The sequence below is a fragment of the Alexandromys fortis genome, unplaced genomic scaffold (assembly GCF_014885135.2).
Source record: "Alexandromys fortis isolate MF-2015 unplaced genomic scaffold, M_Fortis_MF-2015_v1.1 scaffold_35, whole genome shotgun sequence".
Taxonomy (NCBI): Eukaryota; Metazoa; Chordata; class Mammalia; order Rodentia; family Cricetidae; genus Alexandromys; species Alexandromys fortis.
This window is the reverse complement of record NW_026067913.1, coordinates 9,874,740-9,892,946: the sequence shown is the minus strand read 5'-3', so window position 1 is coordinate 9,892,946 and position 18,207 is coordinate 9,874,740.

The window sequence follows — 18,207 nt, the reverse complement described above, 5'->3', positions numbered from 1 at the left end:
TGAGGGAGGTTTGTAGTGTTTCATGAATATTTGCTATTATAAGGATATAAAATTTAATAAATAAATATCCATTATATTATACACAATAGTCAAGGAAGCCCAAAGGAAATAATAAGGCTGAGAACAGGAATTAATGAGATAAAGCAAAATATACACTAGAGAGGTTGATGAAGAAAGCCAAAAGAGTATCAGATTCTAGATCAGACTGTAGATTAGAAGCCTCACCAATGAGGTTGTTAAAAGAGAAATACATAAAAATCTCTTTTCCTGAGAGACACGGGATCTCTAAATGAACATGGAGCCAGGCGAGCCCACAGAGGGGAGGAGGTAGAACACAAGTGTGCTGGGTGGTTTTATGTCAGCTTGACAAAGGCTATAGTCATCTGAGAGGAGGGAACCTCAATTAAGAAAATGCTCCCCATAAGATCAGGGTAAGTCTTTATTACAGTTCCCCTGCCATCCCCACCTCCATACCTGCCATCCCCATCCCCCATGCCTGACATCCTCATCCCCATCCCTGACAACCCCATCCCCATTCCTGACATCCCCCATCCCTGACATCCCCATCCCTGACATCCCCACCCCCACACCTGCCATCACCATCCCCCCCCCCCGTATCTGCCATCCCCTCCTGATGGACCGCACCCTCAAACTGTTGCTGTGTCAGATATGTAGTCACAGAAGGAGAACAAGGACTAACACAGATAAGCAAACATAACACAAGGCTCCAGGAGAAACGATGGGAGATGACACTGCCAATCAAAGACGGCTGTTGAAAAAGCAATGCTACAACTGAATAACGATACTTCCTCTCCTCGCATCCCCGCCCCTAATCCTTTCTCCCCTCATTGACAGTGATTTCTAAGCTTTCAGGTTGTCAATTATTTTTAGGTTCCACATATAAGAGAAAGCATGAGGAGTGTGTGTGCAAGTGTGTGTGTGTGTGTGTGTGTGTGTGTGTGTGTACAACTTATTTTATTTAGTATGGTCTTGTCTGTTCCATTCACTTTCCTGCTGTGGTAATTTGAATGTGATTGGCCACCGTAATCTCATTACGGTGAGAGGCACTATTAGGAGATCCGGCTTTGTTGGAGTGGGTATGACCTTGTTGGAGGAAGTGTGTCACCGTGGGGGCAGGCTTTGAGGTTTCATAAGCTCAAGATACCACCCAGTGTGTCAATCAACTTCTTGTTGCCTGCAAGATGTAGCACTCTCGGCTCCAGCACCACATCTGCCTGCATGCCCCCTTGCTCCCCTTCATGATCCTGATGGATTAAACCTCTGAAACTGTAATTGAGCCACCCTCAATTAAATGTTTTCTTACAAGAGTTGCCATGGTTATGGTGTCCCTTTAGAAACCGTAATTAAGACACCTGTGAATGGTTGTTTTCTTCTTCAGGGTTTATATAATACACCATTGTGTATCTGGTTCTGCCTTTCTCTGTCGATAGGCAGACGCCAGGCTGATTTTTCTGTGATGATTCTCCTCTGTTGAATAGTGCTAGAATATAATATAATAGTGCTAGGTGGATGCATTCTGTCATATGCTGACTTAGATTCCATCTATAGATAAGAAGAAATAAAAAATGCCAATAATTCTATGAAAAAATGTTTAATATCTTCAACCATCAGGGAAATGCAGATCAAAGTACCTCAAGGGCCAGAAAAACGGTTACAAGACGAAAGCGCCTGCTATTCTAGTTTGACAACTGAACTTGATCCTCAGACCCACCATGGAGATACAGACAGACTGACTCACGGAAGCTGTCTTCTGACCTCCACATGCACACTATGGTGGGTGCAGGCATGCATGTGCACACACACACATGCTCACACCATATGCATACAATAGTCATAAACCAATTTTTAAAAAGAAAAAAAAACTTACTCTGAGATTCCCTCTCACCTGAGTCAGAATGGCTGCCACAAAGAAAACAAAAACCCAACAAATGCTAGTAAAGGCTTGGGGTGGAGGGGTAACTGCGTGTTGTTGATGGGAATGTAAATCAGTGTGAACTATGGAAATTAGTATACAGGTTCCTCCAGAGACATTCAGGCTGGATGTGATGGCTCATGCCTTTAATCCCAACACTCGGGAGGCAGATCTCTGAGTTTGAGACAGAGAGAGTTCCAGGACAATCAGGGCTACACAGAGAAACTCTGTCTTGAAAAGAAGAAAAGGAATCAATGACAAAGCTCATCGTGGGTCAGAAAGGTGAAGACTTCTAGAGCACAGGTGTACGTAGATAGATTGGCACAAACGGGTAAAGCTCACTTGTTAGTGGTGAGGCGGAGAAGTGTGGATCCTTCCTCATGGCTGGAGTAAACAGAAATTAGTACAATTGCATAACTAAATAACATAAGCACTGTATACTTGAATGATAAGGGAATATGATATAATAGAATATTATATTGAAATGAAAATGAAAGGCTTGAGCTGTAGTTATACATAAACATAGAAATATCAAGAGGCAGAAAAATGCATATGATTTGTGAATAATTATACTGTTTTTAAAGATACTTCTTTTCTATAGTATTTACTAATGCATAAAACAAAGAATTTCATTCTGACGTCTTCATACATGCTCATAACATACTTGGATCCTATTTCCCTCTCAAATTATAGAAACTAGATTATAAGTAATAATTCATAGTTCTACTTCTGCTGAAGGCAAGCTAGGTAGTCTACCAGTGAGAATGACAAAAAAGTCCAGAATAAGTCTTGAAACGCTGAAAGACTTTTGGAACTCTCCCAAAGCAGCAAGGACCTAGCCAGGAATCAGAAGAGGAATCCAGAGACGCAAGACCCAGTGACATACCTTAGCCTTCCAGGCATCTGTTAACTTGGAAAAAGCAACTGCGACTCAGTGACACTAAAGAAAATGGCAGCCTGAGATGCCGACACTGGGCAGAGACCATGGGACATGGCCTGGAGGTCAGAGCCCAGAGAGGAGCCTGGAACAAGTCCGCAGGCTGCTGGGTAAAAATCACAGAAGTTTTGAGTCAGAAATAAGAGCTGATAAAACCAGAACCCCAGCAGGCACAAAAGCCCACTTTTCAGTCAGCTCAATGGTTAAGCAAAGCAAATCGACCAGTGCCAGCTGAACTGGCAGAAGAGGGCAGGCAATATGTTCTCTCTAGACTATAAAATCATCCAAAGCCTAAAATTACTCTTACAATTTCTATATATGATACCTAGAACCCAATCAAATTAATCAGCAAATGCGGAGGGGGGCTATGAGAACATTAATGTACAAAATAATAGGTTTTGACGTAGCATTTCCACACATGCATAAAATGGAAAGAATTACAGACCAACATCCTAGAGGAAAAAGGAAAAACAAGCATCCAATAGGAACATGCACTCCAGCACCATTACTGAAGGTATCAGCATGGGCCTGAAGTCGCTACAATAGGCCAGTGAGATGGCTTGACAGGTAACGTCAGGCGCTGCCTCACCTGACATTGATCTCTGGAACCCATGGTGGAGGGAGAGAACCAACACCAAGACAGTTGTCCTCTGAATGCCACACTTGCATGAGGACACCTGTGCACATGAACAGTAAATAGCCGGAATTAAAGACACTAAAATCACTGTAATTTATATGTTAAAGAATGAGAAGACAAAGACTTTGAAAGAATAAGAGGTCCAGAAAGGTGGAAATCCCAGTGTCAGGCACGAGAAACCTCCTTTCATGTTGTTTGTCCCCAAAACAAGACAACTGTTGTTGTTGGCCTTGGTGCCTCCATAATGTGGGATTCCCCTCTGAATGCTAGGAATATATTTTATTACCATTGGTTAATAAGGAAGTTACCTTGGCCTATGGCAGGGCAGAATAAAGAGAGGCGGGAAAACTAAACTGAATACAGGGAGAAAAAAAGACAGAGTCAGGCAGACGCCATGTAGCTGCCAAAGGAGAAAGATGCTGGAACTTTACTAGTAGGCCAGAGCCTCATGGTGATATATAGACTAATAGAAATTTAAGATGTAAGAGCTGGCTAGAAATATGCCTGAGCTATCAACAAACAGTATTGTAATTAATATGGGTTTCTGTGTGATTATTCGGGTTTGGGTGGCCGAGAAAACGAATGAGCAGCCTCTGTTTACACCTCCAGATGTTGAAATTAAATCCCTATTGATCAGGGGTTTCCAAAACCAGCGGAGGGTTCAGGAAGGGCTTACACGCCCTTGTAAGACAGCTGGAACCAAAGCAGAATGACAACAGTTGGCATGTGAAATCAAAAGCTGAATATGATAATAAAAAACTCCACTATATTGTCCAGGGATAGGGAGGAATATGGAAGCAGTACAGATTTTAATCAATTTATTTTTAATTTCTAAAATGTTTTATTTATTATTAGTGTGAGTGTGTGTGTATGTGAGAGAGAGAGTGTGTGTGTGTGTGTGTAAACTATTTTGGAAGTCTGTTCCCTCTTTCCATCACAGTTTCTAGGGATCAAATACAGGTCATCAAGTTTGCACAGCAAAAGCTTTGCCCTTTGAGCCACCTTATTGATCACAGAACGCTGTCTTAAATAGCAAGGAATTACGATTTAAAATTTTAATACGTCTATCCTTTCTAGAGAGAATGATGGGGTTGTAGTCAGGAACGGAGACAGGAGAGTCTTCAGTGCAGAAGAGGGGCTCCTTCTTCTGAGTAGTGGTCATGTGACTATCCCCTTAGTCACCAAGCTGTGTGCAGGTTGTGTGCCCCTATCTGCACAGACTTATGTCATGCAGGAGCAGGAGAAAACCACACTTCACAGGGCATGCTGCTGAGTGTATCCGCAGCAACTGCTTGGTAACAGCGCTTTCTGGGGAAATGCTTCCCTCCGGGAGATTTTGTTAGCATTTTCATAGTGTTACTTGGTCTGTAGAAGTTTCTCCCCAGAACTGAGGGCTGTCCGCTCCTTGCAGACCACACAGAGAAATTTGACCAAAGCCTGCATTTTCAAAATTAAAAGAACAGTTGGTGGGAGAGGGAAAAAAGCTATCCAGTATAACTGCAGAAGCAGTGCCATATGCTATGGAGAAAAGATAATATTTTGTAGTGTGTGGGTGAGAATTTTTGACTGCTTTGACACTCAAATCTGTTCACTTCAATGTCTTCCTAGGAGTCATCTGTTTAGAACATCAAAACAGATTCTGAACTACACTGTTGCTGTCATTGGTTGATCATGCTTAATTTTTCTATTCTTTCCCAAACCATTTTACACACACATGCACACACATATACACCAACCTTGGGCTAACAAATAACTCAGTTAGTAGGGTGCTTGCATGCAGAAGGCACTGGGTTCAATCCCCAGCACAACACAGAACAGTCATTGTGACACACGCCAATAAACCCAGCACTTGGGATGTAGAGGCAGGAGGATCAGAAATTTAAAGTCACTTTCGGCTGCACAGCCAAGTTCGAGGCCAGCCTGGGATACTTAAGACCATATCTCAAACAAACTTGTCTAGTAAAACACCAGACTCCACATCTAAATATCCCACCTAAGCCTGTGCTACAGTGAGTCACACGTGATGACGACCTCTTAATTTCATCTCTAAATCTGATCTGATTCTAAGCCAGCCCAGGCTCTTGGGAGCTGCTTGAGTCTGAGTTTGCCTGGTACGTGCAGCTTAGTGATGGCTTCGTGCTGTCCTCTTGTTCTCCGTTTTAGCTGAGACAGACAGACAGGCACAAAAGGAAGAGGACAGATACGCTAGGATCAGGCATTACCTCACAGAGCAAGGACTAACACCACCACAACCAGGATATCTGGACCTGGGAAGCTGTCCGACTCCTGGATTCCGGTGAGGGATGGAATATACCTTGAGATGTCAAAAATCAGCAGCCTGTGGCTTCCTCCTGTCCACATGTAACAATACAACTGTCATTTCGTGATGCAAACTGGTAACTTCTACGCGTTACCTCAGTTCCCCCACCCAGCTGCAGCTCTCACCAGGGAAGAACGGCCCCAGCAGCCATTCACTGCCTGCTTAGTCTATTTTTGTTATTTTGATTGTGGGCTGTGTGTGTGTGTCTACTCAGGAGTGGATAAGTCAACACCAGTCCACAGGGCGAAATGCTTCCTTGAGACTGAACCATTCTGTGATCTCCTCCATGGATATGAAAAAGGCTTGTCTGTCTTTTCTGAAAATGAGATTGCTAAGAAATTGTGATTTTTTTTATGGTCTTATTTAGTTCTCTGTACAGTATAGTAAACCAGTTTTGAACTATTACTATCTTATGAAATCTAAAAGACTAGGAACTGTACTTTCTAGATCACTTTTTTTTTCTTTTCTATCTTCAGTCTTAAACATCTGCTTTGGGTGATTTTCCCCTTCTTGGTCAAATTTTTAGAAGATCAATTATTTTGACACTGACCCAACAATCTCTGGTTTAGAGCTTGTTAGATACTCAGTCTGCCCTGTCTTTGATGGGGGATGGCTCCAGTCCTATCAGAAGCCACCATCTGGACCCTATCAGCCATCCACAGAGGTTCACCAACTTCGGTAGGTAAGACATTCTGAGCACATACCACTGTATCCAACATCACGCAGCTGGAGTGGCCAGTCCCAGTGAACAGAGGCTCACCATAGCTAGAACAGGGACAGAGGCTCACCTTAGCTAGAACAGGGACAGAGGGTCAGACAGCAAAGACCATCATTGTTTCTGCTCCAGAGAAACCTCTATGCCAGTGAAGCAGCTTGCCACAATTTCAAGCCAGAAATCCACCTATCACCCGTATCAAGAGGGCAACAGGGGCAATAAAGATTACAAAGGGAGCAACACGGCACTCTCTGGAAACTGCTACACAGGTCCTCTCGATGCTTATTCCTCCTCTTCAAGTTTGGCCATTTGAGGAAAGGTTGTACTATGTGTTATGCTGATAGGCATGGACCAAAAATAATGGAACACTTCAGGACTCTATGCGACATCGTTGCCACGCTAATCCCTACACCACTGCTGTTGGGTACATGTGCCACGGAAGTGAGAACTCTTCTTCGTCTGGGTCCAAGCTCTTGGGAGGAATCGTAGGGTGTTGCAGTCAACATCCTGTTTAACCAATGCTTTAGCGTTGATGCGGATAGTCACTTCTCACTTTGTATGCTATGCTTTGAAGCTGAAATCCCCCACATTGTGTTTGTTGCTGTCTTAGATGCTGTGAAAGCTTCAGGGGGTGGTGCCTAGCTTGCAGAAGTGGGTTGCTGTGGTGGGCCTTTGAAGGAACTGCCCTCTGGATCCTGTAATGGACAGCTGTCTATACTATACACACCCTCTGCTGTGATGCTCTACCCAAGTCTGTGGGGCTAAGAAGCTAACAGCCTCTGAAATGGTAAGACCAAATAATTCTTGGCACATTTGAGTTGTTTCTGTTGGGGATTCTGGTTGAGAAAATTTGTGAAAGCAACTCACAAATCCTACAACTCTCTGTAACGAACAGGCTCCGGGGGCGGAAAGCAACAGTAATGATAACCAAATGAGCACATATGCCCTCGGTTTTTCTCTCCTCTGCTCGCTCCTGTCTCTTTCCTCTGCAGTCCCATCTCCCAGAATGAAAAGCCCTAAGTGTGGGCCTCTTATCCTGACACTCGGCTCTTTTCTTCATTTCCAATCGTTCTTTCTGGAAACTTCTCTCTTCAAAACATAATTTCGAATCTGTGCTGATGACTTTCAACCCATGAGATCCGAAAGCTTAAACCACTGCCCTTCCAACAGTCTCGCAGCCATCTGTACTAGAAAGGCCCACCGTCAGCTCAAACTTTCCGCCCGCCACACTGAACTCATTTTCTTCTCCGTCAAACCGGCTGACCCTCGCGAATTCCTAGTTCCCGTCCAGCACTTTCCTGGCAATCAGAACCTCATTGTTCTCTCAGCCTCTCCCTCTTTCATCTTCTAGACAGCAGCTCCTCAAGCACTCGCGTCCATGAAACTCTAGGCAGCAGGTACATGGAGAGCCACTGACCGACCACGGCAGGGCCGTCACAGGGATGTGGTTAGCTTGATTTTGAATACGGGTCTGATTGTGATGTGCACGGCAGAATGGAATAAGAAGTGGGTACTCTGTTACATTTCCAAAGTCTGAGAAACCCCAATTCGGTTCTAAGGCCTGGCACTTCATAGCTATGAGATCTTCAGACAAATATTTTGCTCCCTCTGTGTTCTGGGAAGTCTGGCAATAACGCTCACCCTGCAGGGAATATTAGCTCTTCCCTCTCCCTGTTCCTACCACCAGCAGCTGACTTCTGTCCCATCTTCCAGCTGTGGGATTGTTACCAGCAGAGTTCCTAACTTCTATTGTCAGTCTCTTGTATCACAAAGAATCTTACAGTCGAAGAAATACAGACAACCATATCTCTGTGATACACCCACAGCTCCCAAAGGCTCCTGACACACTGACTGGTTAGTTACATATTTGTAGATACGGCACTAAGCATCGTTAAGTCCGGGTTGGCAAGATGGCTCAGAGACTGGGTAAAGGTGCTTGCCATGCAAGCCCAGTGACCTGAGTTCCATCCCTACAAGGCTATATGAATAAAAACTGTGTGGTATTGGCATAAAAAAAGACAGGTGGATCAATGGAATCAAATCAAAGACCCAGATGTAAACCCGCGCACCTATGTACACATGATTTTTTTTATAAAGAAGGGAGAAAGAGACTCTTAAAAAAAAGACAGCATCTTCAACAAATGGTGCTGGTCTTATTGAATGTCAACATACAAAAGAATGCAAATTGAGGCTTGAATATCATCACCCTGTACAAAACTCAAGTCCAAGTGGATCAAAGACCTCAATATAAAACCAGATACATTGAACCTGCTAGAAAACAAGTGGGGAATAGCCTTGAATAATTGCATGGGAGACGACTTCCTGAACAGGACACCAATCTCACAGGCACCGAGACAAACAATCAAAAAATGGGACCTCATGAAACTGAAAAGCTTCCATAAGGCCAAGGACACCGTGAATAGGACAAAATGGCAACCTACAGATTGAAAAGAGATTTTCACCAATTCCACATCTGACAGGCCTAATATCCAAAATATATAAAGAACCCAAGAAACTAGACATTGACAAACCAAAAAATCCAATTTAAAATGGAGTATAGATCTAAAAAGAATTCTCAACAGAGGAATCTCAGATGGCTGAGAAACAAAAGACATATTCAACATCCTTAGACATCAGGGAAATGCAAATCAAAATGACTTTGAGGTTCCATCTTACACCTGTCAGAATGGCTAAAATCAAAAACACAAGTGACTGCTCATGTTGGCAAGGGTGTAGAGCAAAGAGAACATGACTCCACTGCTGGTGGAAGTGAAAACTTGTAGACCCACTATGGAAATCAATATGGCAGTTCCTAGAAAATTGGGAATCGATCTACATCAAGACCCAGCTATACCACTCTTGGGCGTATACCAAGATGCTTCATCCTACCACAAGGACACTTGCTTAGCCATTTTCATTGCAGCTTTAATTCATAATAACCAGAAACTGGAAAAAAAAACCTAGATGTTCCCCCCCAACCAAAGAATGGATAAAGAAAATGTGGTACATTTACACATTGGAGTATTATTCAGCTGTTAAAAACATTGATATCATGAAATTGCAAGCAAATAGATAAAAACCATCCTGAATGAGGTGACCCAGAAACAGAAAGACAAACACTATGTACTCACTTATAAGTGGATGTTAGTTGTTAAGTAAAAGATTATCATGCTACAATTCACAGACCCAGAGAGGCTAATAACAAGGAGGGCTCTAGGAGTCACACATGGATCTCCCTGGGAAGGAGAAATAGATTTTGTGGGTGGACTGGGGGTGGAAACAGGAGGGGTGAGGTGAGGGGTGGGAGGGGCAGAGGGAGAGAGTATTAAGAGAGATATCTGGAATGGGGGGGGTTTGGAGGGTGATGTAGAAACCTAGGGGTAGTGGAAACTCCCTGGAATTGAGAGTGACCCTAGTGAGGACTCCTAGAAATGGGGATATGGAGCCCAAAATGGCCATCTTCTGTAACCCAGGAAGGCGCCCAGCAGTGAGACTGGGACACCAGCCCAGCCACAAAACCTTTGACCTCCAATCTGTCCTGCCTACAAGATGTGCTGGGGTAACGACGGCACAGAACTTGTGGGTGTAGTCAATGAGCGACTGGTCCAACTTGAGACCCACGCCACAGTTGACACTGCCTGGATGGCCAGCTACCACAGGCAGGGTAGCCTGGAGACCCAGGATAGAACCCAACACAGCTGGCTAAATAAGTCAATAGTCAATAAAATGATCCCTAATGATATTCTACTATACTCATAGACTAGTATGTAGCCCAATTATCATCAGAACGGTGTCACCCAGCAATTGATGGGAGCAGACACAGAGACCCACAACCAAACGCTCAGCAAAGCCAGGGAGAACCCCTGGAGAGGAAGGGGAAAAAGGACTGTAGGAGCCAAAGAGGCTGAGGGCACACGAAAATGACCCACAGAATCAACTAAACGGGGCTGATAGGGGCTCCCAGAGACTGAAGTAACCGCCATGGAGCTTGCAAGGGTCTGAGCTAGGTCCTCTGCACATACCCTATGGCTGTTAGCTTGGTGTTTTTGTAGTGCCCCACTCCTGACAGTGGGAGTGGGGGTGTCTTTGATTCTTCTGCTTTGCCTTTGGAACTCCTTCCTCCTCCTGGGTTGCCTTGTTCAGCCTTTGAAATGAGGGTTTGTGCCTAGTTTCTCTGTAACTTGTTATGATGCGTTCAGCCCATAGCCCTGGGAGGCCTGCTCTTTTTTTTTCTTAAGGGAAAGGGAGGAAGAGGAGTGGATATGGGGGAGAGCAGAGGTTGGGAAAGGGACTGGATGAGTGGAGAGAGGAGAAGCTGCAGTCAGGGTGTAATATATGTGAGAAAAATATAAAATAAAAGATTTCAAGAACAAGCTGAACTGCAGGAGATCCTTTTTTTTTAAAAAAATCAAGGGAAAAAAGGGTTTGCATATAAATGTTTATGTCATGTTTACTCATATTCTATTTATTTTCAACTGCCATTAGATTTTTAAGATCCGTTCCGCACCAGTCACATGGCGGTATGGCTTTGTCCCCTTGCTGGTCCACAGAGTTTTACGTATTTATTTATCCCCATGCAGACAAACATGCAAGTTGCGTCCATCTGCCGGCTCTCATACGCAGTATAGCAGGAACATTCTCAAGGATGGAAGACAGCCTGCTGCAGTAAACAAGTCCACATGTAGTCTGTGATTCCTAAGCAAAGCTTTCTATGTGCCTGCCCCCAGTTTTCAAATTTTCAAATAGTCTCATGTCTCAAACCGAGTTACAATATTCTACAGCTGACGTAGCATATGAAGAAGAGGATCCTAGCATGCTGGAGACTGAGGCAGGGGGACTGTGAGTTCAAAACCACTCTGAGTTTCACAGCAAGATACTGTTGCAAAATCGAAAAAAAAAAAAATCACTACCACCAAAAAAAAAATAACCAGAAAAAAAAAAAAAAAAAAAAAAAAAAAAAAAAAAAAAAGCTTAGCTCCCAGTGCCAGGATGGTGTCCTTTCCCTGAACTCTGCCAGTCTCTGTATACTACTAACCAAAGTATCCCACACTGTCTACCAGTACATCACAGGTCATGTTTAACAACCATAGAGAAATGAGACATCAGTGCACACCGCCAGGTAAACTTGTCTCAGCTTTGCCCAAAGCTCTTCAATCAACCCCCACTTAATTGTGCTCAGCAGCTTCGAACACTATTCTAGAATTTGGGGATCAAATGGTACTTAAGACAGACTCTGCTCCCACCAGAGTGTGTGGGTGGATAAAAGAGATAAGCAATAGCTAAGCCAAACGGCAAACACAAACTATTCCTCAGGGTGACATTTGCTGCGCTTGATGGGAGTATGGTGTAAACAAAGCGTTCGCTGCAGTGGGAGCCCAGAAATCTCTGAATGAAGGATCAGCTTGGCATCTGTGCCACCCACTATGGTGGTAGCTGGCCACACTGACTTCTCCAAATGAAGAAATAAATGTGCAATTTCGTTCATTTTAATCAATATGAACTCGAACGTTGGTGTTAAGAGTGGCTGTCTGGGAAAATTGAACCTAAGGAGGCTGCAACTAAGTTTGCGCTCGTAGCCACTGCAGCATCCTGTATCTGCTGACGATTCAGAAAAGATCCTGAGGAGTTGGGTCGCTAGCTGCAAAAATACAGCTGCTTTGATGCTGATGGAAAAGCAGAGAGTGAAGGGAGGCTTCTCGGAGAAACGGGAGGTGATGTCGGGATGCAGGACGCAGACGGGCTACTCTTAGAGAGCTGCTGTGGGCAGAGGTAAGACAGTCTGAGCTGCAGCCACTCGCTGGGCTCACCTCAGAGGAGAGCCCTGTAGGATCGCTGGGGAAAGCAAGAACAGATGGGGGAGGAGGAGATCTAGGAGAATAGTAACAACTTTGGAGAACAGCTGTGTAACAGAACCGCTACAGTCTTGAGTCCCGTGTTCAATGTGTGGTTCTGAGTCTCACATGGAACCACGCCGGACGGCTAATTTCGTTGTTTTCCAGCAATTTTTTTTTTAATGACACTTACAATCAAGTCTGGGAGCTTGTTTGTGCTGAGAAAGCCCTGTACCATTGAGCTACACCCAAACCCAGCTTCTTCAGCAATTTGAGCTGACGGGACAGGCACCGAGTCAGCATGTGTGCTGGCAGTAGAAAGGGGAGCCAGAGGGACAGGGCGTTCAGTATGTTTGTGAGGAAAGCCATTACACACGAAGTAAGTTGGGTCGGGAAGGAAATGAGAGCACGACGCTGGCGACAGGGAAGATGTAATAAAGCCTGCAATCCCAAACAAGAACAGGAATAGGAATAGGGTTTGGACTGAGTGGCTTTTATTGAACCTGACAACCTGATCCTAAAACTTACATGAAGGCACCAAGGATCAAGAATGCCCAGGCGGCTGGGGCCTTCGCCCCAATGGTATAGCACTTGTCTTGAAAAGACCTGATTCAAGGCCTAGACAAAAAAAGAAGGAGAAAAAGGACCATGACCTGGGAAAGAGATGAAGAACCAAGTTGTGGGACTCATAGCAGATACGAGGATTTGTTTGTTTTTGATACAGTAACTAACATAATAGAGCACTGATCACAGAGAAAACTACAGTACCGACCACACATACCTAATAGAACACAACTTACAAGAGAACATGAATACATGAAATCCCGGCATAAGGAACAGTGGATGTTGCAAATAGCATTTAAAGGGCCCATCATCAGTGAAGCTGGTAAAATAGGATGTCCATATTAAATGAAAGGAAATTAATCATTAAGATATACCATACTTATGGATTAGCGGCTTTAATATAAAAATCAAAGCTATTAAACTATTTAAAGATAATGAAGACTATCCTTATGACAAAGAGATAAAATGAGAAGCAACAGAAAAACTGAGGAACTAATAAACTGCAGTATATTAAAATTAGGAAGGCCTGTTCAAACAACAAAATAAAGAGACAAGCAAAAAACAAGGAATGGGTATAAAACACGACAGAGGATTCCACTGGAAATACAAAGAACTATAGATCTATTGGACCATGGCACCCAAGATCAAAAACAAAGACACACATAGGCTTCCACAGAACGAGAAATACAAATGCTCCAGAAACGTAAAAAGATCATGATGAAATTCATTGTTATTTGTGGTAATCAGAGAAGGGCAAATTAAAACACAGCTAAATCCGTTTTAAGCTTGTCGTTTGCAGCAGTGTTAAGGCTTGATGATCGGTCAATGGTGGGGGATCTGGGGCACAGAGAGCCCCGTGTGCTGCTGGCAGAACAGCCAGAGTCTCAGAAGACTGCACGCCTCCTGGCTCCATTCACATGGACATGAGGTGATGTCACAAAGAAGCTCAACAGCAACAAAAGGAAAACCTGCTCAGTGACCAACATGAGCCATGTTCTAGGAGAAGGGAAGGCTCAGTTGAGGACCACGGTGAACCAACCATTCCAAAGATGCTACAATGGGCCAGCATAAAAGACAGCTGTGCGAGCCACAGCAACTTTGGGATCACGCGAATAAGTGCCTGCCTAGTAGCCTACCTCACTTTGTGCAGGATTGCTTCCTACACTCCTGCAATGTCCTCATCATTATTGCATCTCAGCACGCAGAGGACAAACCAGTCTGTTTCTTCATCTCAGGGCTCCACAGTAAAAGATGGCAGAGTCCCTACGCTTGGGAGGCTGTAGCTAGGAGGCTGTGAGTGCGAGATCAGCCTGGGTGAGAGAGTAAGACCCTACCTCAGGGAAGGAGAAAGGAGGATGGGAAGAGAGACTGACTCAAGGGGTGGCGCCCCAAGAATACACCTGTTATCAGACAGCAAGGTCCTGGTCTTTGACTCAATACTGAATTAAAAGGACACCTTAGGGATCTTGGGAGAAATGTCTTATGTGTTATGGCTATTAATACCTTAATGTACTTAATCCATAAACCAAACTCTAGCATAGTCTTGTATATAGAAAAACCACCATAGTTTATGTAGGGCCCAGTACTATCTATGGTTTTATCGGTACCCACTGAGGAGTGTTGAAGCATATTCCTTGTGGTCAAGTGGGGACTGTTCTCATTTCTGTCTGAGAGCAAGGGGACTTACTCAGATCCAGACAGGGGCTGGAGAGATGGCCCAGGGGTTAAGAGGACTGGCTGCTCTTCCAGAGGAAGCAGTTCAATTCCCAGCACCCACAGGTGACTCACAACAATCTGCAACTACACTTCCAGGAGATCTGATCCTGTATTCTGACCTCCACAAATACCAGGCACATATAGGCTGCACAGACATAAATGCAGGCAAAACATTCATATATGAAGAATATTATAATATATGAAGAATATTATAATGATGATAATAACTATTATTTTATCTTAAAATCCATCCAGGTTTAGGAGATAATGTGACAGACACTTTGGATTTCCTTGGTGACACTGGGCCGTCTGTGCACTGTATTGTAAAGGTATGTGATTTAAGTTTGCTTCTTAGAAGTACTTAATCTTTGTAGCACATATTCTAACTGGTCTTAATAATAAAAACCCAGAGCCAGATATCAGTGTAAATGCTGAAAGATCAGAGAAACAAAGGAGCGAGCCACTAGAGAGACTTCCTACCTCTACCGAATCCTCAGACCAAAGGGTTGAGCTCCTGTCTCCTCCTGCCTTATCACTTCCTGTCTTCACCTCCCTAGTTCTGCAATTAAAGGTGCCAGCTTCCAAGTGTTGGGATTAAAGGTGTGAACACTCCCAAGTGTTGGGATTAAAGGTGTGAACACTCCCAAGTGTTGGGATTAAAGGTGTGAACTCCCTAGTGCTGGGATTAAAGGTGTGTGCCACCACTGCCTGGTCTCTGTCTACGATTCACTAGCAGCTAGCTCCGCCCTCTGATCTCCAGGCAAGATTTACCTGTTAGAGCACAAACAATCTATCAACACAATACTTTAATAGCTTTGATTACTTCTCAGCCTTCTAAGGCTTGATTCTACATGAATAAGGAACTATCCAAAAATGGCTGCCCTGAGAAGCACCTAAGCCTCCAATTAGAGGTTTCAGCTCCTCGGACACTAGTGAGGAGCTTGTCAATCAGTGGATTTTGTTTCAGATCAGAGAAGCTGAAAACTAAAGCAACATGTTCACACACCAGCAGAGGCGACATTGAAATGTGAAGTGGCAAAGAAAGGGGAGTGTCTAAGATTGAAAGAAAAACTGGAACGGCAGAAACAGGTCAAGTCTGTGTCTTAGTCTAAGAATCGATGTCTGGATGTGGTGACAGATTTAGACACTAAAGTGGAACATGAATAAGGGAGTTTTTTTTTTCTTTTTAATAAAGCTTGCCAGTAAGTCCAATAATTGTCTCTGGGTGCCTAGGACTTTCTACGATCAATACACAGACCCTCCATCCTCTCCTTTCCATCCCTCATACTTCTAAAGATAGACTACTTCAAGCATTTTGGCTCTGGGAGTGGTCTGAGGAATAAACATGGTTTCCACTTTACGAGGTAGAGAGCCTCTGGGGGGAAGTGATGGAGGAAGTCTCCTGTGTAGAAAACCAGGTGCTGTAAGAGGTGTGGCCTGTGATTCTGGATGCTTCTCTGCATCTTCACAAGAAGGTGGCCAGCACACATCTCAGGATGGCTCACCCATGCCCCCTCCCAGCACACCACTTCCTGGAGACCCCTGCCATATATTATATAGACTGTGTGGTCCCTCTCAGCTTCCCTTGGGGACTTTTCTTGACATTTACACAGTTGAATAAAGTACCACAGATAAATCAACTCATGGCTCACTCTGTAACCTATTCGACAATCATTAAACATACAAGAACACTAGATGCAAGACAAGATGGTGGATGGACCTGGGGTGAAAGGCAAGGCAGTGTCCTAGTCCCCAAGACTCTCCCAAGTCATTCTGGAAAACAGTTTCTATTCTAAGGTTTGATGTTGGGAGAAGAGCCAGGAAGGAGCATTTCACAGTGTTCTATGATGGGGAAAGAAGGGGAAGCCTCGCTGGGCTGCCAGCTGCTTAGCTGGCTCTGAAGAAAGGAATTAAGACTCCCACATACACAAGAGAAAACAAGGCTTTGGGAGGAGCGTGGCCAAATACATGTCCCACAGGGTGGAGGTCTTGCTTGTCACAACTATATAGAGACGAGCCTCAGACACCACAATCCTTCCTTCCAACATCCAGTTACTGCTCACGTATTCTACTAGAGAACTCACATCTGTCTTTCTAACCAAAGACAACATCTTCTTTGGCCTTATTCATATACTAAGTCAATCTTTGGTGTCTTTGCCATTGACCTCAGGTTCCTTTGCTTAGGTCACTGAAGTCATTGCCCTGCCCAAAATAATGACCAGTGAAAAATAGATAGCAATGTTCTAGGCTTTGTTTCTTCCAGTTCACCTTCCTTTTCCATAAATGAAAAGATTTAAAACTAGCCATGAGCTATCTGGGGACAATCATAATAAATCTTACACACAAAAAAAAGTTAGAATCCAAATCAATCAAAATGGCATTTTTATGATGGGAAATGCAAACAGGCAGACAGCCACCAATTTAGTTGGTAAATTGTAGTGCATCAACATGACAGAAGATTATTCAGCCCAAAGAGATCATTAAGATGGAGATGATGGAGGGCACATAGGAAAATAAAGTCAAAATGATGACTATATACACTTATAGAAAAAAACAAATACTTATAAAATGTTACTTGAAAATAACATTTAAAGTTTTAAGGTGTAATTAAAGTAGAAAAATGTTTGATTTTTTTTTTAAAAAGCTACTAATAGGTTTTATTTTTTTGTTCCTTTTTATCTTTTCATTTTGGGGGTTTAGTGTATTTTAAAGAAAGCTCTATTGTGATCTAAGCTGTTGCTCTGTTCAGAATCCCTGTCTAATTCTTCACAGACTATGTAAATGAGGGCAGTCCCTGACCTCAAGGGCTGTGCGCTCTTCTCACTGAGATAAGGTCTAACATTAAAACCCTCATATGCTGCAGTTTATAGTTTTAAAAGAACTAATCTACAACCTTTAAGACTGTTCTTTATTAGACAAAGACAAGACCTCCTGAGTAAATTGAGAGCATGGGGACCATGGGAGAGGGGAGAGGGGAGAAGGGGAGGGGAGAGGAAGGGAGTGGAGTGGAGAAAAATATATAGCTCAATAAAAATAAAAAAATTAAGGACTATTCTTTTTATTTTTTACTATTTTTGGACACTGGTTCTATACAATGCTACATTGACAAGAATGACACAGCATGAGAAACAGCCAACCTTCCTTTTGGTTCCTATCCCTCAGACAAGCTGCTGGTATTCTCACTAGTGAGCAGAGGTGCTTCATGCAGGGTCATGAAGGTCTAATGAAACAGCCCACAGAGCCTGGCCTAGGGTGTGCCCAGTCACTGGCAACCCTTTCTTACCCATACACTTTCACAAATGACTCAAAGGTGGCGCCCTTTACGTGCCCTGGAACTGAAGTTACAGGCAGTTGTGAGGACTAAGAAGTAGCAAGTGCTCTCAACTGCTGAGCCACCTCTCCAGCCGCTAGTATTCACTCTCCACAGATGAGTTTCCTTTCATCTTCTACTCATATCTTTAATCAAGCGGCTCTCCAGAAAAGATACTCCCTTTTTCAACCAGATAATTGTGACTCAAAGTAAATGACAACGTGGAATCTTGTGTTGCTAGAAC